The following is a 24,414-nucleotide window of genomic DNA, read 5'->3' as shown; positions in this document are numbered from 1 at the left end:
ATTGATCATGGTGGACCCAGAGCCTATCCAGGTTACTTTCTGGATGCCCCATCGGTAGCTTCTGAGAGGTTCAATCTTGACCACATTGTTAAGCTCATTGGTTCCCCTCTCTGGACCTTGGTGGTCTCACCTGTAAAATGGGGATACTAATCTTCATCCAGCAGGTGGCCAGGTCCGGAGCTGTTTGAAAGGCCTGCCTCCTTGTCTCTGACAATCTTGCGGGAGCCTCCTTGGTGAGGCCATTTTCTCAAAGTACAGACAGAGGTGATTAGGGCTGGCTGACCAGAGAAACACGCGTGGTGGAGGCTGGTGCTTCTCTACGTCATGGTGCTGAGCAGGTGACAGTGGAGGGCGACGTCAAGGGCTGGAGCTGCCCTGGGCCAACCAGGCCGAGAGCCAATGCTGGGCAGGAGTTTCAGGAAAGAAGGGACAGGGCTCCGTCCTTTCCTGTCGGGCTGTGGTCCTGCCAGCTGCCACTGGCCCCCAGCTCCTCGGCCAGAGGGCACATCCGCACTTCTCTTCCTCTAAAATATTCGAGGTGCCAGGGCCCCACGAGCAGAGCTCATGCCCTCTTGCCTCCCGTGCCCCCTGGCACATGGGAATCAGAGGGAGAATCTTCTGTTCTGAACGCCAGGCCGAGGACTCAGGACCTAGAATGGGAAGGCGCAGTCCCCGTGGTCCTGGTGGGCCAGGCAGGCCGTCCAGACCCCCGCGGGGGCCTTCCGGCTCCTTCCAGGGGGCGTGAGCAGGCGGGCCCCTGGGAGGGTCCAACCCGCACTCAGGTCTCTCCGGGCGACGGCGACGGCGGCTGCACCGAGCCACCCCTCATTGCCCATAGATTCCGCGAGCCGAGCCCAGCCGAGCCGAGCAGGGGTGAGTGGGGTCTCGTGGCGGAGGTCAGCGCTGCACCCGCCTCTCCCCGGGCCCCCTGCTGGGGAAGGGGCCCTGGGGCTTTCAGGGCCGGTCCCCCCCCCCCCCCCCCCCCCCCCCGTTTACAGAAGGAGGCGCCAGGCCCCGCCGCCCAGGGTCGCTGTGAGAACAGGCCGCACGCGGGCCTGCGGGGGGGGGGGGGGGCGGGGGCGGGGGGGGGCAGCCCCAGGGCAGGGAGGGGTTCGCCAAGGGAGAAACCAACCGCCCGCCTCTGACGAGGCAGGACACATCCCCAGGAAGCAGTCACACAGCGAAGCGGGGGTGATTAAATGCAAAAGTGCGGGCGGCGGGGGGCGGGGGGGGGGGGGGGGGCGCCACTTCCAGCAGCCCTGCCCAGCCCTGCCCAGCCCCGCCCTGCCCAGCCCTGCCCAGCCCTGCCCTGCCCAGCCCGGCCCGGCCCCTAATGTCTCAGCAGGCCCGGCCACGGCCGCTGACGGCCAGACACGGAGGACATGCGCCGCCCAAACCAATGTTTCCAGAAGGAAGCGGCCAGATGGCGGTGCACACCGTCGGCCGTGATGGGGGAACATCTGTAAGGTCGCCCCCAGAGGTCACGAAGGAATCTGGAAGGAAGGAAGTAGTTTAAAGTGCAGAAGTGCAGTGCAGTGCTCCTCCGTCAGCCTCGCCCCCCCCCCAAGTACCCGGGGCCGAGGAATTCGCAGCAGGGGGCGGGCGCGGGGTGGGGGTGGGGGGCTGCGGAGGCTCCCAGAGAGGCCGGCTGGGGCGCGAGCCAAAGTGGAAGCATTTGTGAGTCGGAGTAAAGGAGCAGACTTGCCCTCAGTGGGACAGTGGGGCTCCCCTCCCCCACCAGTTTCTTGGGCCAAAGAAAGTGAGTTAAGTGCTATTAAGGGCAGGATGAGGGATCCCTGGGTGGCGCAGCGGTTTGGCGCCTGCCTTTGACCCAGGGCGCGATCCTGGAGACCCGGGATCGAATCCCACATCGGGCTCCCGGTGCATGGAGCCTGCTTCTCCCTCTGCCTGTGTCTCTGCCTCTCTCTCTCTCACTGTGTGCCTATCATAAATAAATTAAAAAAATAAAAAAAAATGTTAAAAAAAAAAAAAGGGCAGGATGAGAAGTGGGTGGGGAAGACCATGGGGCGGCCCCTTTCTCTAAGGGAAAGCTATTTGTATATTAAATGATAAGGCCTGTCTACACCAGCTGATGGATTTACCACCAAGTTCTCACCTGGGTCCTGCCCAGATACCTGCACGCAGTGGGGAACCGGGGTCTGGTGAGGGCCACCATCCTGACTGGCTGTGTCCTGGGGAAAAGAGGGACCCAGGTCAGGGCTCTCTTGGCTGCAAAGTTGGCTTTCATGAAGACACACGGGAGCTTCCAAATAGGGTCCCAGAGGCACCAGAATGAGCTAGGAAAGAGTAGAGGAAATTCACCTCCGTCTTGCCAGGTGAACAGAGGTTGCTGCTGACCCTGAACCAAATCGCTCAGACATTTTGGGGCTCTCATCTCCCTGATCCACTTTATGGGCTAAGTTACCAGCTGTTGTTTGGGTCTGGCCAGCCTCCAGGGATTAAACTCTTGGGTCTCATTTGTCCTCATTAACATGAACCTGAAGGTATCATGAAATGTCCTAGAACAGACAGGGGCACCTGACAGATGTGGGTTTGAATTCAGCCTCTGCCACCTACCTGTGAGCCTGGAGCAAGTTTTCAAATCTCTAAAAACTTCTGTTACTCATGTATAAAATGAGGGAAGGTGATGTCTCCCTCCAGGGTTTGAGAATTAGCAATCATGTGTGTATATGTTTGCTCAGATTAGAAACCCCATGAGTGGTGAGAATTACCTTATTTTTCTGGTTGAAAACAAGCCTGTGATGGAAGAGCTACCATCTTAGTGGAACAACCATACACCAGAGACACAAACCTGTGGCATGAACACAGCCTCCTCCCCATCCCACACTTTCTCCCCTGCCAGCAAGTCCTCAACTGCTTGTAATTGGGTTTTCTGTCCCAGCCCAGGAAGGTCACTGGTGGTTCATGCATCAGAGGGGTCTTCCTCTTCCAGTCAGTAGGGGTGGTACTCAAGGTAGGTAAGGGCAACAAGAAGCAGTTCCTGCTGAGGCCTTGCTGCAAATGGCCTCTAAAAATCCCACAGGAATAGCCCTACCCAAGCAGCACCTCCAGGGTGCACTAGCCACCTGTAGTATAATGAGAAATATATATATGGTTCCTATCACAGAGCTCCTACACCCTTGGAATTTCCTGAGTGATACGAGTGATTGTCTTTTGTTCTACCCTTTGGTCTTTGTCCCTGGTTCCTGACAACAGAGCTCCTATCTCTCTTGGAATTTCCTGGATGATAGGAGCATCTTTTGTTCTAGTGAGACAACTCTGGATGTTACCCTAGACAGCTTCAGGATGGGGCAAGTTGCCAGGTTAGACCTTGATTAGAAGCCTGGAACTTTCGGCCCTTCCCCTCAACCTCTGGGAAGGGGGCTAGGACTGAAGATTGAGTCAAATCAATCATGTCTATGTGAGGAAGCCTCCATAAAGTTCCCAGTAGCATGGAGTTCAGGGAGCTTCTAGGCTGGGGAACACATCTGTGTGGCAGGAGGGGAGCACACCCCAATTCTACAGGGACAGAGGTTCCTGTGCTCGAGACCCTTCTGGACCTTGACTTATGCATTTATTCATCTGGCTATTCATTTGTATCCTTTACAATAAAGTAAAAATATATATATAAATTATGTTTCTGTGTTATGTGAAGTGTTGTAGAAAATCATCACAAGAATCCTTGATTTATAGCTGGTTGCTCTGAAGCATGGGAAGCCTAGGCCTTGTGGCTGTTGTCTAAAGTAGGGGCAGTCCTGAGGCCATAAGCCCTTACCTTGTAGGATTTGCCCTAACTCTGGGTAGACAGTGTCAGAATCTCATTGAATTGTTCATCCAGTTGCATTGGAAGAACCAGAGAACTGATTGTTGGCATTGGAAAAAAAATACCACCATCTACATTTTCACAGTGACCAGAGAGCATCCTCAGAAGGGAGGGAGATATCACAGCACAGTCTCATTAAGGAGAGACTCCAGGCAGGGTCTTTCAGAACCTTCCTGAAGATACACATAGGCCTTCATCTCATATCATAAGAGTTAAGCCCCATTTTCCCTCCAGCCAGGGTCATTAGGGCACTTTAGGGAATCCTAACCAGTCATAATGCTTCTAAACACTTTTTCCCCCTAAAACTTGAGTTCTTAATTCATTAATATTGCTGGCTCATTAAAAGATCCTAGATTATGTATGTGTTGTGCTACATCTCAGGTTTTCAAAGGACAAAATATTACTTTTTTTTTTTTTTAATTATTTTTTAATTTTTATTTATTTTTGATAGTCACACAGAGAGAGAGAGAGGGGCAGAGACATAGGCAGAGGGAGAAGCAGGCTCCATGCACCGGGAGCCTGACGTGGGATTCGATCCCGGGTTTCCAGGATCGCGCCCTGGGCCAGAGGCAGGCGCTAAACCGCTGCGCCACCCAGGGATCCCCGACAAAATATTACTTTTTAAAAAAAGATGTTATTTATTTATTCATGAGAGGCACACAGAGAGAGGCAGAGACATAGGCAGATGAAAAGCAGGCTCCCTGTGGGGACCCTGATGCAGGACTCAATCCCAGGACCCTGGGATCACGACCTGAGCATCAAAGGCAGATGCTCAACCACTGAGCCACCCAGATACCCACAAAATATTATTTTCAATCTCACTTTGAATACAATCTGTAAAGAGGAGTGCAAGTTCTTTTTTTGTTTTCTTAAGAAATGCCAGAGAGACTGTCAAGCACCTCTTACCACTTATCACATTGGAAGGCCACCCCAGCATCTTCTAGAACCCTCAAGAAAGGAAAAATATGACAGAAATAAATATTCACAAAGGTCTGCAAGCCCAATATTGGGTATCTTCTCTGGTCCTCACCCTGTAACCAGCCCTCACCTCCCCCAGGCATTTCCCTATTTGACTTCTCCTCAAATTGTTTGAGACACTTCAAACTCAAATTGTCCAAAAGTGAACTCATGTTTTTTTTCCCAGACCTGGCTGCCAGCCTCACTTGATTCCTCCTGAGTTTCCACATCAGTAAATGGCATCAACAGTCATTTTTCAAATGACACAAGCAAGAAACTAAGTCATCCTTATTTCCTCTATTCTCACCACCCAAGCCATGCATCACCAAGAACCAACCATTTTGTTTCCTGAGTATCTATAAATCCATGCACTGCTCACCACCCTCACTGCTGCCTCCCTCATCCAGGCTATCTTTATCCTTTACCTGGATAACTATAGTGGCCACCTCTTTGGATCCAGTCAGATTCTCTTCCAACCTGATTCTAACTCTGCATCTATAAGGATCTTTCCAAAAAGCATGGCTGATCCTAGTACTCCCTGTTTAAAGTCCACCAAAGGCTTCCCATTGCTCTTAAAATAAAAACCAATTACCTAACAAGCCTACAAGGCCTCTATTCAAATGCCCCTGTTCTCCGTGCTTCAGCCATACTGGCTTGTCTAATCCCCGCCCAGTGATTCTTTCCAATAGGCCTTTATACATGCTGTTTCTTGCATCTAGAATGATCAAATGCCACGACAACCCACCCCTTCATCTAGCTAGCCTTTGCATGACCCTTGGATCTCTGCTCTAGCATCATTTTACTAAAAGCCTTCTCTGACTGCTTGGTCTAGGTGGTTCCTTTATAACTAAATTCCCCTTTAACCTTATTCTTTCATTTCCTGAGAGCAGGAATCTCAATTTGCAATTTCATAGTATTAATGTGATCGCTTGATTGATTTCTCTGCATCCCAGAACCTCAACACAGTAGTAGGTTCTCAACAAATATGATTGAATGAATGAATGAGTTAAAAATACTTGGGTCATGACACATCCTTTAACAATCAGAGATTTATGACATCACAAAATAGGTCAAGGCCACAAGTTCCACATATTCACAGGGATAGGTTCTTATCTGAGATAGAAGGTATCATAAAGCTGGGAATAACAAATGAGAAAGCCATCATGCACATGTGTGGTTATTCAAAGCCATTGTCCTAGAGAAAAGGTCACAGACTAAGAGAAGAGTCAGGTCCAAAGGCATTGAGAATTAATCCAATTCTATTTGGAGAGTAAACCTCTGATTTCAGAAAGTCTGCTGCATCAGCTTTAGAAGAGTGGCAAGGGCAATTTTTTTTTTTTTTTTTTTTTTTTTATCATGGGGCCAGAAAGCATCCTACTGGTATTCCCTGGAAGGCCAGGGAAACTACCTATGCTTCAATGTTGGGTCAAGCCCATGCCACAAAAATTTTTCTTGCTCTAATGCCAATACCACCTTTGTTGAGAAACACTGAAGGGATCTGGTTGGCAGGGGCATAATACGACCACATATCCCCCTAAACAAGCCCCACGGTTCTAAGGAACTGAGCACTCAATACCAAGAAAAGAGGAAATCACTGTTTATTAAGATACAGAGAATGAAGCAGTGGCACTGACAGCTGCCTCCTCCTGGGTTTACCGGTCCTGGTGCCAAAACAAAGGAGGGCCCTCATGGTCGGGAAAATGGCGGGCACACATGCTTGCATGCATGCGCATGCACACACACTTGGATAGACTCTGGCTGGCAAGAACACACACATGTGGATGGATATGTGTGGTCCTAGACAAGGACAGTTGATCCTCCGCCTGCCAAGGCTTCTGTCTGGGGAAACTTGTAGGCTTAGCACTGAGTCTCATGGAACCACCAACTAGATGGATGCAGATCACTAGCTCAAGCTCCCCAGGCCAGACTCCTCTCTTACTGGTTCTCCACAAGATCATCTGATCAGAAACAGAACTGCTAAAAAGTCCCCCAAGCAAAAGTCTGTTGGCACTCCCCCCAAGAAATCTGTTGGTACTCTTTCTCGAGTCTGCACTCTGTGGCAGATGCCATTTTTATGGGCTACCTTTACTTTGCTGGTGCTAGTGCTGATGCTGATGCTGTACTGGCAGTGCCATTTTTATACCCTCACCCTAACCACCTGACAGTCCTAGGCAAACAGCATGCCTCCAACCTGTACTGCCGGGACAGCACCACCATACCAGCAGCTGAGCAGCCCTGCACTGCTCACATGACACTACCAGAGGCAACAGGCACCACAACCCACATAGGGGATGCCCTTTAAGCCCTAGGCTCAAGTCAGGGGGTGAAGGGTTTTGCATTTCTGAGCCCCAAGAGTCTGAAAAACTTGGAGAGACAACCAAGGCAAGATTAAAGAATAAGGTTCATCTCCTACACAGAGTACCCCTTCGTGACAGAGAGAGAGAGAGAGAGAGAGAGAGCTGTTTCACATAACACACAGAAACAAACACAGTCAAGCAAATGAAGAAACAAGAAACTATTCCAAATAAAGGAACAAGATAAAATCTCAGAAAAAAAACCCTTAATAAAATGGAGATAAGTAATTTACCTGGTAAATATACCTGATAAAGAATTCAAATTAATGACCATAAAGATGTTCACCAAACTCAAGAGAAGAATAGATGATCATAGTGAGGCTATCAATATAGAGAGAAAAAAATAAGAAAGTACCAAACAGGAAAATTACAGAGCTGGAAGACTACAATAACTGTACCAAGAAATACACTACAAGTATTCAACAGCAGACTAGATGATACAGAATATATCAATGGCCTGGAAGACAAGACAGTGGAAATTACCCAAACAGAACAACAAAAAGAAAAAAAAAAGAATTTAGAAAATAAGGATAGCTTAAGGAATCTGTGGGATGAAAACAACAAGCACATTATTATTCTCCTGATGGAGAAGAAAGAGAGAAAAGGGGCGGGACACTTACTAGAAAAGATATTGGCTGAAAACTTCTCTAACCTAGGTAAGAAAACAGACAAGCAAGTCCAGGAATCACAGAGTCCCAAACAAGATGAATCCAAGGAGTTCCACACCAAGACACATTATAATTAATAATGTCAAAAGTTAAAAATAAAGAGAGAATCTTAAAAGCAGCAAGAGAAAGACAACTGGTTACATACAAGGAAACCCCATAAGACTATCAGGTTTTTCAGCAGAAACTTTATAAGTTAGAAGAGAGAAACATGACATATATATGATATATATAAATGAAAAAGACTTCCAACCAAGCACACTCTCCCTGGCAAGGTAATTATTCAGAATTGAAGGAGAGATAAAGAGTTTCCCAGACAAGAAAAAGCTAAGGGAGTTTATCATCACGAACCTAGCCTTACAAGAATTATTAAAGGGACCTCTTTAAGCTAAAAAGAAAAGGTCATAACTAGAAATAAAATATATGAAAGAAAAAATCTCACTGGTAAAGGCAAATATGGTAAAGGTTGTAGATCAATCTCTTATTAAGCTAGTATGAAAGTTAAAAGAAAAAGGTAGTAAAAACTATAACTACAATAATTGGGTGAGGAATGCACAAAATACAAATATGTAAAATATGACAAAAACATATAACATGGGGTGGAGAATAAAAATGTAGTGCTTTTAGAATACAATCAAACTGAAGTGACTATCAAAGTAGGCTGCAATATAAATAGGTAATTATATACAAACTCCATGGTAACCGGAAACCAGAAACCTATAATAGATACAAAAATAATAATAATAATTAGAAAGAAACCTAAACATAACACTAAAAAAAGTCATCAAACCACAGGGGAAGAGAGCAAGAGAAGAAGAAAGAAACAGAGAAAAGCTACAAAACAACCAGAAACCAACTAACAAAATGGCAATTAAGTTTAAGGCTATCAATAAGTAATTTAAATGTAAATAGACTAAGTTCCCAATCAAAAGACATAGGGTGGCTGAATGGACAAAAAACAAAACAAAACAAAAAACCCAACAACTATGACCCATACATATTCTGCCTACCAGAGACTTGCTTCAGAGCTAAAGACACACAGACCGAAGCTGAAGGGATGGAGAAAGAAATTCCATGCAAATGGAAATGAAAAGAAAGCTAGGATAGCAATACTTACTATCAAGCAAAATAGACTTTAAGACAAAGACTGTAACGAAAGACAAAAAAGGGGTGACATAATGATAAGGGGGTAAATCCAACAGGATAAAATATTTGTAAATATTTATGCACCCCAAGTAGGAGCAGTGAAATATATAAAACAATACTGACAGATATAAAGGGAGAAATTAATAGCAATATAATCATCATAGGGGACTTTAATGCCCCACTTACATCAATGAATATCTCATTCAGACAAAAAAATAAATAAGAAAACATCAGCCTTCAATGACACATTAGGCCAGAGGGACTTAATAGATATTTATGTAAGATTCCATCCAAAAGCAGCAGAATACGCATTCTTCAAGTGCACACAGATATTCTTTAGGGCAGATCATGTGTTAGGCCACAAAACAAGTCTCAACGAATTTAAGAAGATTGAAGTCATACCAAGCAACTTTTCCAATCATAATAGTAGGAAACTAGAAATCAATTATAAGAAGAAAAATGGGAAAAACACATGAAGATTAAATAACCAATGGGTCAATGAAGAAATTAATTCTAAAATAAAAAAAATATTTTGAGTCAAATAAAAATGGAACCACAATATTCCAAAAGTTATGAGACCCAGCAAGGACAGTTCTAAGAGGAAAGTTCATAGCCATATGAGCCTACCTTAAGGAATAAACAAAAACATCTCAAATAATCTAACTTTATTTACACTTAAAGGAACTAGAAAAAAGAGGTCAGTAGAAGGAAGGAAATAATAAAGATAAGAGTGGAAATAAATGAAACAAAGACAAAAACGAAACAAACAATAGAAAAGATTAATGAAATTAAGAGCTAGTTCTTTGAAAAGATAGTTGACAAACTTTAAGCTAGACGCATCAAGAAAAAGAGAGAGCACCCAAATAAAATCACAAATGAAAGAGAAGTTATAACTGATACCACAGAAATACAAAGAAAGTAGCTACTTTGAACAAATTACACACCAAAAAATTGGGCAACCTAGAAGAAATGGATACATTCCTAGAAACACAGTCTTCTGATACTTAATTATGAAGAAATAGAAAACCTGAATAGACCAATTATTAATAATGAGATTGAATCAGTAATCAAAAAACTTCCAACAAACGAAAGTCCAGGACCAGCCAGTTTCACTGGTGAATTCTACCAAACATTCAAAGAATTAGTACTATCCTCAAATGACTCCAAAGTAATTGAAGAGAAGGGAACACTTCCAAACTCATTTTACCAGGTCAGCATTACCCTGATATCAAATCCAGACAAAAATGCCACACATACACACAAAATATTATAGGTCAATATCCTTGATGAACATAGATGCAAAAAATCATCAACAAGATATTAGCAAATCAATTCAGCAATACATTAAAAAAATCATACACCATGATCAAATGAGACTAATTCCAGAGATGCAAGGATGGTCCACCTCCTACAAAGCAATCTACATGATCTACACATTAACAAGGGTGAAAATCATACGATCATTTCAATTCATGCATAAAAGTATTTGACAAGCATTCAACGTCCATTTATGATTTAAAAAACTCCCAACAAAGCAGGTAGAGGAGAAATATATCTCAACATAATAAAGGTTATATGTGATAAACCCACAGCTATCATAGTCACAGTGAAAAGCTAAAAGTTTTTCCCAAGATCAGGAACAAGACAAGGATGCTCACTCTTGCCCTTTTTATTCCACACAGTATTGGAAGTTCTAGCCATAGCAATTTGGCAAGAAAAAAAAAAGGGGGGGGGGCATCCAAATTTGTAGGGAAGAAGTAAAACTGTCCCTATTTGCAGATGACATGGTACTATATATTTAAAAATGCTAAAGACAAAAAATAACCCTGTTAAAACTGATAAACTAATTCAAGAAAGCTGTAAGACACAAAATTAATTTATAAAAGCAGTTGTATTTTTATGCACTAATAATGAGCTATAAGAAAAATAATTAAGAAGACAATCCCATTCTCAATTGTATGAAAAAGAATTCCCTAGGAATATATGTAACCAACTTGGTGAAAGAACTATACTCTGAGAATTGTAAGACACTGATGAAAGAAATCAGACAAGACACAAACAAATGAAAAGATATTCCATACTTATGATTGGAAGGATTAATATTGTTAAAATGTCCATATTGGCCAAAGCAATCTACAAATTCAGTGTAATTCCTATCAAAATACCAATGGCATTTTTCATACAACTATAACAGATATTAAAATTTACATGAAACCACACATACACACACACACACACACACACACAAACACTGAGTAACCAAAGCAATCTTCAGAAAGAAGAACAAAGCTGGAGGTATCATTCTCCCTGATTTTAAGCTATACTAGAAAGCTATGATAATCAAAACAGTATGGTAATTGCACAAAAATAGATACTTTGGTCAATAGAACAGAATAGAGAGCCCCAGAAATAAATGTACACATATATGATCAATTAATCTATAACAAAGGAGAAAAGACTATACAATGGGGAACAATGTCTTCAATAAATGGTATTGGGAAAACACCACAACTGGCCAGCCATACGCAAAAGAAGGAAACTGAATCACTTTCTTATACCATACACAAAAATAAACTCAAAATGGGTTAGACTTGAATATAGGACTTGAAACCATAAAACTCCTAGAAGGAAACATAAGCAGTAAGCTCCTTGATACCAGTCTTAGTGATATTTTTTGAACCTAATCCTATAGGCAAGGGCAACAAAAGCAAAAATAAACAAATGAGACTGTATCAAATTAAAAAGCTTTTACATTGCAAAAGAACTATGAACAAAACAAAAAGCATTCCCATAGAATAGGAGAAAACATTTGCCAATCATAAATCTGATAAGGGGTTAATATCCAAAATATATAAAGACCTTATGCAACTCAATAGCAAAAAAATAATTTAAAAAGCCAATTAAAAATGAGCATAAGATCTAAACAGATATTTTTCTAAAGAAGACATACAGATAGCCAAAATGAAAAGATGCTCAGTATCAGTAATCATCAGGGAAATATAATTATGTATCAGCACATCTGTCAGAATAGCTATTATCAAAAAAATAAATAACAAGTGTTGGTGAGGATGTGGGGAACAGGGAACCCTGGTGCACTGCTGGTAGGACTGTAAATTGGTGCAGCCATTATGGAAAATAGTACAGAAGTTCCTCAAAAAGTTAAAAATGGAACTAGACAGTGGGTATATCCAAAGAAAACAAAAACAGCAACTCAAAAAGATATATACAGTTCCATATTTATTGCAATGTTACTGACAAGAGCCAAGATATGAAAGCAACAGAAGTGTCCATCAATGGATGAATGGATCAAGATGTGGTATATATACAACAGAACATTACTCAACCATTAAAAAAGAATGAGGTTTTGCATTTGTGACAACATGGATGGGCCTAGAGGATATCATGCTAAGTGAAGTAAGTCAGAAAGAGAAAGACAAATACCATGTGACTTCACTTATATATGCAATCTAAAAATCAAATGAATAAACAAAACAAAATCAGACTCAGGTTGCCAGAGAAGAGGGGTTGAAAAGGGTGGGCAAAATAGATGAAGGGGTTGTCATGAGGTATAAATTTGCAGCTATAAAAGAAGTCAGGGGGATGTAAAGTACAGCCTGGGGAGTATAGACAATAGTATTGTATTGATTCTGTATGGGGATAGGTGGGAAGTAGACTTACTATGGTGATTATTTTGTAATTTATATAAATCTTGGATCACGATATTGCAGACCTGAAACTAATATATTACTTTATGTCAATTATACTTCAATAAAATTAAAAAAAAATAGTCACCGCAACCCATCCCCTCATGACTAATAGCATCTCAGAGTATAAGATGGTCTCATAGGCTATAGTATTGTATATCATATAAATTATTATAGTCTTTATAGGATGGGTGCTGTTTTTCAACAGTCATATTGTTGCCTAATGTTCTTCAATACTGACATTATTTCTTTTCCTCCGATAACAAGCCCAATGTATGATTATTACAGACTATTCAGAAAAGCATAAAGAAAACAATCGAAAATCACTCTTTCACTCAACAGAGACCATCACTGTTAACATATTGGGGACTCTTCTCCCTCAACCATCTAGAATATATTCTTTTTAATAGAAAATTGAGATCTTATAATATAGTCTACTTTTTAAATGACTCGTTACATTGAATAATATTCCCATTACATGTTCCATAACACAATTTTTATGGCTGTGCATCATTATATGGCATGGATGTCCCAACACCTACTTAACCAATAACCTTATGGCGGACATTTGAAGCACAAGCAATGCTCACCTCAGCATCTCCCCACCAACTCTTTCTGTTAGGATAAACTCCTGAAAGTGAAATGACTGGGACAAAGGACATAGTTTTTGCTATTTATTGCCAAACTGTCTTCCCCAAGTTTCATAACATCACAGTGTGCACCCTCACGAGAATATGTAGGACAGACAGTTCCTTTCCCCAGACACTTACCATCAGTGAGGGGTGGTTTCTTCTTGGCTCTCATTTTAAATGCAATGGGCCATGTTCAACACAATGAAATTCATCTTTGGGATTTGTCACCATCCTGGGTAGCTTAGAGATAAACAAAAGACAGCCTTCTGAAATGACCAGGGAAACAAATAACACATCTCAATGTGAACCAAATGCTGAATTAGGTTTTGCAAACTAAATGGTAGGACATTTAGCAAAACTCTTTTGCTGACATAAAAGGAGTTAAAATTCCAAACATGGCCTTGCCCATATATTTAAAATGACTGATTGGTCAGTGACAATATCCCGAACTCTTGTCACCCTTTCCACTCAGTTTCTGGAGGCATTGGCTCTAAACTCTAAAGGGTTGTATTTTCAAATCTTACTCCAAGGGACACCTGGGTGGCTCAGTGGTTGCGTCTGCCTTTGGCTCAGGTCGTGCTCTCAGGGTCTTGGGATTCAGTTTCACATTGGGCTCCCCGCAGAAAGCCTGCTTCTCCCTCTGCCTATGTCTCTGCCTGTGTCTCTCATGAATAAATACATATATAAATAATCTTTAAAAAAAATCTTACCCCAAGCTTTATGCTCCCACCATTTCATGTCTCCTAGTTCTCGTCTGGGGTCCTTGCAGTTTTGTGTGGCTTCTCTGAGCTGGGGGGAAAACAGGGGTGCCATCTAAGCTCTCCTGGGGACAGTGGTATGGAGACCCTGCCTTGCATCACAGTGCCATGTCCATTTGGGCATGTCTGTGCCTCCTCCATATCACTGACTAGGGAACAGCCATGGTATTTGATGGAGGAAAATACCAGTGACTCATCTTCCTCGGGAAGGCCAGCAAGACTGTAGCCCTTTCCTAAGGTGAAGGTGTCTCATTTGAAATTCACCAAAAACCCCCAATGTCTGAAACATTTCCTTCTGTCTGAAAAAGCTGTATAAGGTTTGTCACATTTGGCTATTCACATTTGGCCACAGCAAGCTCCAGCCCTGGGATGTAGTCATCATATTGAATCACTAATTTCTAAATTGGGCTTGTGATCAAGACTGTGTTATCAGAATATTAATTGCTTAAAGTTTGCCGCCAGAAAATACATGACAGCCTAGATTTTATGGCTGGTTCTAGATAACAGTGACACATTTCTGAGAAATGTATCTGTTTCCTAACTCCATAAATTGGATGCTGTTTATAATAATGCAGCTAGAGCAGTAATACTTTATCATAAGAGCTGTTGTCCCCATGGAAATCATTATTCAGTGTATACTTACTTGATAAACTGGTCATCATTCACAGGCAGAAGAGAAATTGATGTGGCCCGTTCTATTTACAGGGTAACGGGCAATATGTCACCTTCTTATTGGACTGATGTTCATCCTACCAGAAGGACCATGTTGCCTCCTGCATGTTGTTCAGAAAATTATATTAATGCCATTAGTGTCACAGGCTTTAGTGCCCAGGGCATAAGAAGAACCATTGCTAATCTCAGACTTGTTTTCAGAGGAGAACCTTAGAAAGAGATTTCCAGATACAAATTTAATCTTGTGCTTCCCAAATGGAAAATCAAAAAGGAAACAATGAATGGTGATGAGGAACTTTGTTCTTCAGAGCTGGCCAGATCATGACAGGAAGACAATGGTCAACTATGAACTGATAGGTGGATGGCAGACAGTTGACGCTAGGCCTTCCATCTTCGTGGACATGTGTTCCCCGCAAGGAACATGGTAACCTCTCCCTGGAGATTAAAATCCTTCTCAGTGGAGAACAAGTCATCACTCATGGGACAGTCATGCTGTGGATGTCACACTGTCCCGCCCAGTCCTGCAAGATCTTGGTCAACAACCTTGGGTGACAGCACTGTTGCCTCCAGAGAGAAGGCTGCCGGGGGCCCCAGCTGTTGATTCAATCTGCCAGCTGCATAAACAGGTGCATTGGTAACGTGCACAGGGGCTACATGTCTTCTGAGAACAGTGGTCAGTCTGAGTGTGGGCTCCATATTGAATTAATCTGCAAGGATTTATTGTGTCTCAGCTGCATGACTGCCACCCTGTATTGTCTTGAGGTGACATGACCAATGGTTAGAGTGCAGGCTCCAAAGTCCCTGAGTGCTGCGCCATGGAGTGTGTGCCCTTGGTGGCCTCCTTGGGCCTGCAAGCATCCGCTTTCTCACCTGGAAGGCAGGGACCATCCTAGTGGCCACTTGGTTGGTGTCCACGAAGACCAAATGAGATAATCCACTGGCTGTCATCCTCCATTGTCCCTACCTCAAGGGAGGAAACATTGAGTGGTGGGGGGAGAGAGCAGAACAGAAACAGCCTTTACAGTTTGCCTGTTGTCACACACGCCATCTCAGTTGATTTGTTCACCACCTTCCTCCTTTACAGGACAAGGGGACCAAAGGCCAAGCAGCATTTCTCACTTTTTGGTACTATTGACATTTGAGGCCAGATAATCTTCTGCTAGAGGGCCTGCCCTGGGCACCAAGGAGGTGTAGCAGCATCCCTGGCCTTGGCACAACAGGAACCAGAGTGCCATCCTACTGGGGACGAACAGAAACTGTCTCCAGACATTGCACAACCGCCCCCAGACATTGCAAAACCACCCCCTAGTTGGGAGCCCCTGGGGGGGGCGGGGAGGAGTGATTTGTCAGGGGCTAAGGAGGAGCCCGGAGCCAGAGGCCGAAGCCTGCAGGGGACCTGTCTGTCCTCCATCATGGTCCCCTCCTCAGAGGATTTAGTGCAGAGTCACAGAGACAGAAACACCAGCAGTTTCTGCCTGACATTTAAGTGCCACGAGAGCTGAGAAAAGGGGGCATTTGCAACGAGGTTCCAATTAGACAAAGACAGATGAATGGAGGAGACAGAATGTGGCCAAAGGGGAGACTGGTCAGAGGGAACACTAGGTGAGGTGCAGCTGCCAAGGGAATGAAAGGCAAAGCAGAGACCTGCCAGGGGCACCAGGAGGACAGAGCAGCCCATTGTGGGGATGGGCATGGAGGGAGGACCCAGGCCTCAGGGAGCCAGACCTAATGACAACACAGGGCTTAGCAAGGTGGTCCTCATGGGGCAGGACAACGGGGTCACAGGAGGGTGCCCACAGGCTAACGTGAGGACATCTATCTGGGATGGGACAAAAGGGTCCCCATGGCCTAGAAGAGGGGCCTTCCCTGGTCACTAGCAGCAATTCCGACAACCAGCCTGTGAGAGCTGACCATCGTGACAGGAAGGTGCTGCATACAGAAACCTCCACAAGAAGGAGGTGGCCACCTGGCCACCCAGCACAAACCCAGGCCAGGCGGCAGCTCTGAGCCTCACTGCACTCAGAGGTTGTGGCAGATGACTTCCCCTTAAGGCCGGCCAATTACCACAGAAGCCATTGTCCTCATCCCCCCGAGCTTTCCAAAGACCAGCGACAGGTCTTTGATTAGGCCTCTTCCTGGTTCTGAGGGGGAGGTTACAGAGGTGTTTGCTCTAACCGCCATCTGGGGACTCAGGATTTCCTGAGGCAAGGGGCAAATGCTTCACACTCCTACTGCTCAGGAAATCCGCCCCAAGAGGCAACCAAAAAAAAAAAGCCCCCTTTGGGTCATTGGTCTATTTTTATTCTGCGTGGCCTGACTTGATGCTTATCTGCCTGTATCTCAGTCTACCTGTGAGAATTTTCAACATGATGTGTATCCACGAAGACGTTCTTAAGAATTTCCAGCTTCCAAATTCTGCTGGACTGTCGACAGAGCTCCAACAGTGCTCCTAGGTCGTCGGCACGTGAACTGCCAGGTCAGACAACTTGTGAGAGAAAACGGTGACTGGCCTGGCAGGCTGTAGGAGAGCACACTTTCAAAACAAATTTTTTTTTTGATATTTCAGTGACCAGACCTTTCTCCCACTTAGCAACCAACCACCCAGTGAGTCATTCATAGAGTTGTTCACACATTGATTCAGAAATACTTGCCGTTGCTATGGGCAGAGCTCTGTGTTCCACACGGGATCTCAGGGAGCTCTCTGAGTGAAGGAGCAAACTGAACACTGACCTGACATGACGAAGCTCACTGGGGCTTGTGGGAAGTTGTGCCACAGGCCATATAGGCTATGCAGCTCCTTTTTCAAAATTTTATTTAAATTCAATTTGCCAACCTATAACACCCAATGCTCATCCCATCAAGTGCCATCCTCAGTGCCCAGTCACCCCATTCCCCTTTTTTTGTTTCCCAGAGTTAGGAGTCTCTCATGGCTTGTCTCCCTCTCTGATACTTCCCCACCTAGTTTCCCTTCTTTCTCTTTCACTATTTCTTATAGTCCACATATGAATGAAACCATATGATTGACTGATTTCACTTCTCCAATTGACTTCTCCAATTGACCTATTTCACTCAGCATAATTCCCTCCAGTTCCATCCACGTGGAGGCAAATGGTAGGTATTTGTCCCTCCTGATGGCTGAGGAATATTCCATTTGACAGATGAATGGTTAAGAAGGTGTGGTGTTCATATAGGCGGCTCCTAGAACACACCTAAACTGTACACAGACGTGGCGCATCAACACAGAATGTTGGGGTAAAGTCAGCTTCGGCGAGTGGGCGTTACAAATGAAGTATGACCAGCGGGTCACCTTCTGTCTTGATTTCCTATTAGCAGTTCCTTCGGGGTGCTAGGAGAACACCCAGTTTCCGTCCACAGGTGCAGGTGGCCTGGCGCGCGCCCGCGAGGCCCGCCGCTCGGCGCAATGTCGGCTGAGCGCCGGCAGAGGGCGCCCCCGGCCCGCCCGGGGAGCGGCCGCGTGGGGCGGAGCCCAGAACACCCTGCAGGCCGAGGTCCCAGGTCCAGGTCCGTGGGGCACCGTCTGGCTCAGTCCCCACCTGCCGACCTGACGGAGCCTTAAGTCCGCGGTGAAGTCACATACGATGGAAAGTGCCTGGCGATGGACAGAGATTACACAACCAGAGGAAGGAGACTGCCTGCGGGCGGAGGGGGGCCGCAGGGGACGGGAAGCCCTGCTTTTAATTAGGGCGGGCCTCTGACCGGTGCCCGGGAGCGCTTGTGGGCCTTTGGAAGGCCTGCCCCGGTGCCTTCTTGGTAAATCGGGCCGACGCTGGTAATGCTGCAGCTGCATAGCGAGGACGGGAGGGTGGAGAACGCGGGGCGGTGGCCGGGCGCTGGCGGTGCCCCCGCTGACCTCACCAGGCCCATGCAGGAGCGGCTGCAGACCCAGGAGCTGGAGCCATTTGGCGCACACGAGGGGGACCAGGCAGGTGAGGCCCAGATCCCTTCTCCAGGGGGCAGCGTCTTCCAAAGGCTGAGATGTGACAGCTTCAGAAAATTAAACGTGACTGCAGCTCCGTGCCTGCCCTACGTGACCCCACAGGGGTCTGCGGCTCGCGCTGCCCCGGGTCCAGAGATGGTGCCCAGGGGGAGTAGAAGATGCCTGGACACACTGGCATTGGGGAAGGAGCGAGCTCACCCAACAGGAAAGCGGCCCCCATCACTCCAGCTCCACTCAGTTGAGGCCCTGCCTCGGCGGCGGCGCCAGCTGGTGGCCTGAGAGCAGCAGAGCCTGCTGTCTGCTGGACCGAGAGGCCATCCAGGGTTTTTGTTTCCTCCTCCCAAAAGGGGCCGGGAGCCTGGGCCCTCCTCGCTGGGTATGGCGAGGCTGCGCAGAGCCGGGGTGGCTCGGAGCAGGCCTGGTGCCAGCTCCAGGCCATGCAGGACACCCCACTCCCCTTCCTGCCCCTCATGGAGCTCAGCCCACCTGCCAGGCCACGCAGCCCTCGCTGTCTGCACTCACAGCGTCCTCAGCTCTGGCCCTAAAGGGAGGCCCCAGAGCCGGCATGGAGCAGGACGCTGCTGTGCCCACAAATGCCCCACCCCTGACCGATGGCGCGGAGCCACGGCAGGCGGCGCCCTTTTGCTGGGGGTATTATGTAGATAATGATCATTTATTCACCAGTCATAGAAATGATCTGTAGCCCGTGAGGACTCAGAGCCGAGCTGATGAGCACCAGGCAGCAGGCCTAATCAGAAATTCAATACTCTCTACCTTTCCTTTCTTTTTTTTTTTCTTTTTTTTGAAAGAGATTTATTTATTTATTATTTTTAATAATAAATTTATTTTTTATTGGTGTTCAATTTGCCAACATACAGAATAACACCCAGTGCTCATCCCGTCAAGTGCCCCCCTCAGTGCCCGTCACCCATTCACCCCAACCCCCCACCCTCCTCCCCTTCCACAACCCCTAGTTCGTTTCCCAGAGTTAGGAGTCTTCATGTTCTGTCTCCCTTTCTGATATTTCCTACCCATTTCTTCTCCCTTCCCTTTTATTCCCTTTCACCATTATTTATATTCCCCAAATGAATGAGACCCTAAAAACTACAGAACACTTCTGAAAGAAATTGAGGAAGACACAAAGAGATGGAAAAATATTCCATGCTCATGGATTGGCAGAATTAATATTGTGAAAATGTCAATGTTACCCAGGGCAATTTACACGTTTAATGCAATCCCCATCAAAATACCATGGACTTTCTTCAGAGAGTTAGAACAGATTATTTTAAGATTTGTGTGGAATCAGAAAAGACCCCGAATAGCCAGGGGAATTTTAAAAAAGAAAACCAGAGCTGGGGGCATCACAATGCCAGATTTCAGGTTGTACTACCAAGCTGTGGTCATCAGGACAGTGTGGTACTGGCACAAAAACAGACACATAGATCAATGGAACAGAATAGAGAACCCAGAAGTGGACCCTCAACTTTATGGTCAACTAATATTCGATAAAGGAGGAAAGACTATCCATTGGAAGAAAGACAGTCTCTTCAATGGTGGTGAGAAAGTTGGACATCCACATGCAGAAGAATGAACCTAGACCACTCTCTTGCAGCAGACACAAAGATAAACTCAAAATGGATGAAAGATCTAAATGTGAGACAAGATTCCATCAAAATCCTAGAGGAGAACACAGGCAACACCCTTTTTGAACTCGGCCACAGTAACTTCTTGCAAGATCCATCCACGAAGGCAAAAGAAACAAAAGCAAAAATGAACTACTGGGACTTCATCAAGATAAGAAGCTTTTGCACAGCGAAGGATACAGTCAACAAAACTCAAAGACAACCTACAGAATGGGAGAAGATATTTGCAAATGACGTATCGGATAAAGGGCTAGTTTCCAAGATCTATAAAGAACTTATTAAACTCAACAGCAAAGAAACAAACAATCCAATCGTGAAATGGGCAAAAGACATGAAGAGAAATCTCACAGAGGAAGACATAGACATGGCCAACACACACATGAGAAAATGCTCTGCATCACTTGCCTTCAGGGAAATACAAATCAAAACCACAATGAGATACCACCTCACACCAGTGAGAATGGGGAAGATTAACAAGGCAGGAAACCACAAATGTTGGAGAAGATGTGGAGAAAGGGAACCCTCTTACACTGTTGGGAATGTGAACTGGTGCAGCCACTCTGGAAAACTGTGTGGAGGTTCCTCAAAGAGTTAAAATAGACCTGCCCTACGACCCAGCAATTGCACTGTTGGGGATTTACCCCAAAGATACAGATGCAGTGAAACGCCGGGACACCTACACCCCGATGTTTCTAGCAGCAATGGCCACGATAGCCAAACTGTGGAAGGAGCCTCGGTGTCCATCGAAAGATGAATGGATAAAGAAGATGTGGTTTATGTATACAATCATCCAGGTTTTTAAAATGAATCTGCACCGTCTTCTAGGGTGTTTGCAAGTAAATAAGAGTTCATCTGAGGGAAGACTATTAGCTATTTTTGCATCCTTCCTTATTTACTTTTTTAAAGACTGCTTCACCGTTTGCCATCCGGGCCACCCAGGGCCTAATTGTAAAGGAAACCAAATACGGCAAGACTCCTCTTTCCCCTTTCTCTCCTCCTGCTGAGCAGCACCCCAAGAGCCCTGGTCCTAGAGCAGACGGGTCCATAAACTTTTGACAGTGCACCCATCCTGGGGGAATTTGCACTTCACAGGCTAGGAGACCACCCAGCTCTGACAAATGCTACCAATACTTCTGGATTGGAGAGCAGCCCAGGGCTGTTTCCTGGGTCCCTCACATCACAGCATTTGGAATATCCTGGAGGCCTCTGTTGTGGGCTCACTGGCCACGTCTGCCCACCTTCTTTTTTTTTTTTTTTTTTAAGGATTGTATTTATTTATTCATAAGATACATGCAGAGACACAGGCAGAGGGAGAAGCAGGCTCCCTGTGGGGAGCCCAATGTGGGACTCGATCCCGCACCCATGATCATGTCCTGAGCTGAAGGCAGATGCTCAACCCACTGAGCCACCCAGCGCCCCTGCCCACATCCTTCTGTGTGAGCTCCTCCTTTGGCCTCTCCCCGCTGTCCTCCCTGCAGCCCGAAGCTGGGGCACCCCCTGCGTTCACCTCAGTCCTGGTCTGCAGACTTGCCTTCCCACACACGCAGGTAGCAGGTACCGAAAGCCTAAGAGGCCAGGTCACCGTTTCGGAAAGGTCCCGAGCACTGAGAGATCGTTCCCTCCCCTCTGGCCCTGCAAGGCCCATGGGGAGGCCTCTGTGTTCCCTCCCCCATCGCCCTGGGCCTAGAATGTTCAGAGGGCCTCAGGGCCTAGTTCCACCCCGACAATGTGCTTACTGAAAACAGAGGCCTCCTATCTGCTGGCCGAGGCAGGGACCCACCAGGCAGCGTCGGGGTGTTTGGTGAGGGCGCAGCAGCGGTCCAGGGGTCAAACAGGTGCTGGCTACGTGCTGACTCGGCCACTGGGTTCTGAACGTTTGCAACTCGTGGGAAAGTTCCAGCACTCTTCACCCACCAGCCACTAGCCACCCGGACCACCAGGTACCTACCACGCGGTGATCTCTGCAGGGAAGTTTCGCTGGCCTGAGAGGCAGAAGAGCTTGAGCAGGCAGCAGGAGCTACGTTGCCTGGGGGCGACCCGGGCCTGGCACTGGACGAGGGGGCCTTCCTGCCTCACAGGCTCACCGCGGCTGCGCAGACTGGGGTGCTGCGCCTGCCAAGCCCCGAGCCCCGGGGGAAGCAGCACCTGGGCAGAGTGGGGATCGCCTTCCGCCTCGCTGAAGTTCAGTTCCTCTCGCTCCTGGCAGGCTCCTGGGGGGTGAGCTCCGAGCAGCTCTGAAGACGGGGACCAGAGAAGCATTAAGCCAATCCTGAAAGCCGGTGAGAAGTTGCCTACTGCTTTCAGAGTGTCCTGGCACCCCACCACCAGCCCAGGCACCAGCGCCTCTCGTGACTCTCCCTTGGGGGTCCAGCAGACTTGGCTCCGGGGCTGCCAGCACCCCTCCTGAGTGGGGAGGTGTTGCCTCTCGGGTCCAACATCCTCACGCCTAGTGAATCCGTTCAGGGAGGGTGTGAGGAAGGTCAGTGTTGCTTCGGGCCTTATTTTCCAGAGGCCACAGGCAAAGGTACAGCGTGGGGCAGGAACACAGAGACCTCAGCATACCTGCAAGGAACAGTAAACAAATGGCCTTCCAGAGCATGTTTTACTTTCTCTCTGGGGAAATCGGTGCACTATGTGAAGCTAATGGAGGAGCGATGTGCTGCTGCTCCACGGGGCCTGTTTGCCTCCACAAGCTCCCCACTTCCCCAAAAGTCAGAAAGGAGAGACCAAAAAACGTGCAAAAATTAGTGTTTGGGGATCAGGAAATCCCACCTCCTGGAACCAATGGGTTAATATGGGGTCCATTGATAAATTCCAGCTGTTTCCGCGCGTGCTCTGAGGTACATGCTCCACATTCCAGCTGGAGGCCATGTAATCAGTGTTGGAATGGGTAAAAAGGATCCTATCTCGGGCTGTTTAATTTTTGTTCCTACATCCCAATGGGCCTATGCTAAAGTTTCAAATCCTTGCCTCAGCTTGGATGGGCTAGGGTAAAGTTACTTTCCAAAGAAGCCAGAAGAACATTCCGTGTGAAGAAGGTGTGGGGCAGATGGAGTTGGCCGGCACTTGACAGAGAATGAGGTTCCACTTGGGGCTGGGCCTACCGGCCCCAGGCTTGCCCTGAATGAGTCCCAGCTGTGCGGCTTCTGGCCTGCTGGCTGCCTCCTGCCCACTCTGGGGTGGGGGGGCAGGGAGAGTTCCTTCCTTACCCCCCACCCTGAGCAGGGCATCTGAGAACCAGGCAGGAGGACAGGTGGGTCCCAGCCAGATGCAGGCTCTGCACCAGGGGGCCCTGCCAAGTCCTGAGAGCCTGTGTAGCTCCTCAAAACCAGGCAACGTTAGCACATTATGGGGGGAAGCAACTGGGAGAACACACGTCCAGTCAGGAGAGAAGCCATGATCCTCAGAAAGTGCTGAGAACCCTCCAGACTTCAGGTTCAAATCATTAACTTCTCCATCTCCTTGGCCAGAACCAGCAACAAGAGTCTGGGAGTTCTTGGAGGGGCAAAGGAGAGTTCTAGGCCAGCGTGGGCCTTAAGTACTCCCTGTTTCCCTTTAGGTTAAGAAGCTGGACGGGAAGATCTGAAGGCCCCTTTCAGGGTGGGACTAAGAGCATCTCTTAAAATGCAATGATGCATTTTACCAACAGGCAGCCTTCTCCAAGACACAGTATCACGTGATAACTTCCCCCGGGGTAGTATTCGGCACACCGGTGTCCCCGGAAACGAGAAAGAGTTGGACTCCAGCAAATCTAGGAAACACTATTTGTCATGTTAGTTCATAGAGAAATGTGTGCTCAGAACTGAGGGAATTTTGTTTGGACAATTTCTGGGTGGTGCCTCAGAGATAATCACTCAACAAAGACTCAACAAAAAACTTCAGTCCGTTGTTCACCTGTAAAAATTTCTAAGCAGGGCACCTGGGTGGCTCAGTCGTTTAAGCGTCTGACTCCTGGTTTTGGTTCAGGTCCTGATCTCAGGGTCATGGGATAGAGCCCTGCATCAGGCTCCATGCTCAGCTGGGAGTCTGCTTGAGATTCTTTCTCTCCCTCTGTCCCTCTCCTTGCTCACACAAGCTCTCTTTCTCTAAATAAAAAAAAAAA

General features: G+C 46.5%; 1 long non-coding RNA gene across 2 annotated transcripts; it reads right to left on the bottom strand.

Moving 5' to 3' along the window:
• Positions 1-1,362: 1,362 nt before the first annotated feature.
• On the bottom strand, positions 1,363-23,282 carry LOC144313337 (uncharacterized). Of its 2 annotated transcripts, none has more exons than XR_013379004.1 (4): positions 22,261-23,282; positions 13,420-13,521; positions 2,117-2,297; positions 1,363-1,493 (listed from the first exon to the last, which is right to left on the bottom strand). It is a non-coding gene; the product is annotated as an uncharacterized LOC144313337 (long non-coding RNA). The 2 variants fall into 2 exon arrangements; XR_013379005.1 differs by lacking the exon at positions 22,261-23,282 and adding an exon at positions 13,992-14,410.
• Between the last annotated feature and the right edge of the window lie 1,132 nt (positions 23,283-24,414).

The sequence above is a fragment of the Canis aureus genome, chromosome 5 (genome assembly GCF_053574225.1).
Source record: "Canis aureus isolate CA01 chromosome 5, VMU_Caureus_v.1.0, whole genome shotgun sequence".
Classification (NCBI taxonomy): Eukaryota; Metazoa; Chordata; class Mammalia; order Carnivora; family Canidae; genus Canis; species Canis aureus.
The sequence above is the reverse complement of the archived record's forward strand: the minus strand, read 5'-3'. Positions and strand labels throughout refer to the sequence as shown.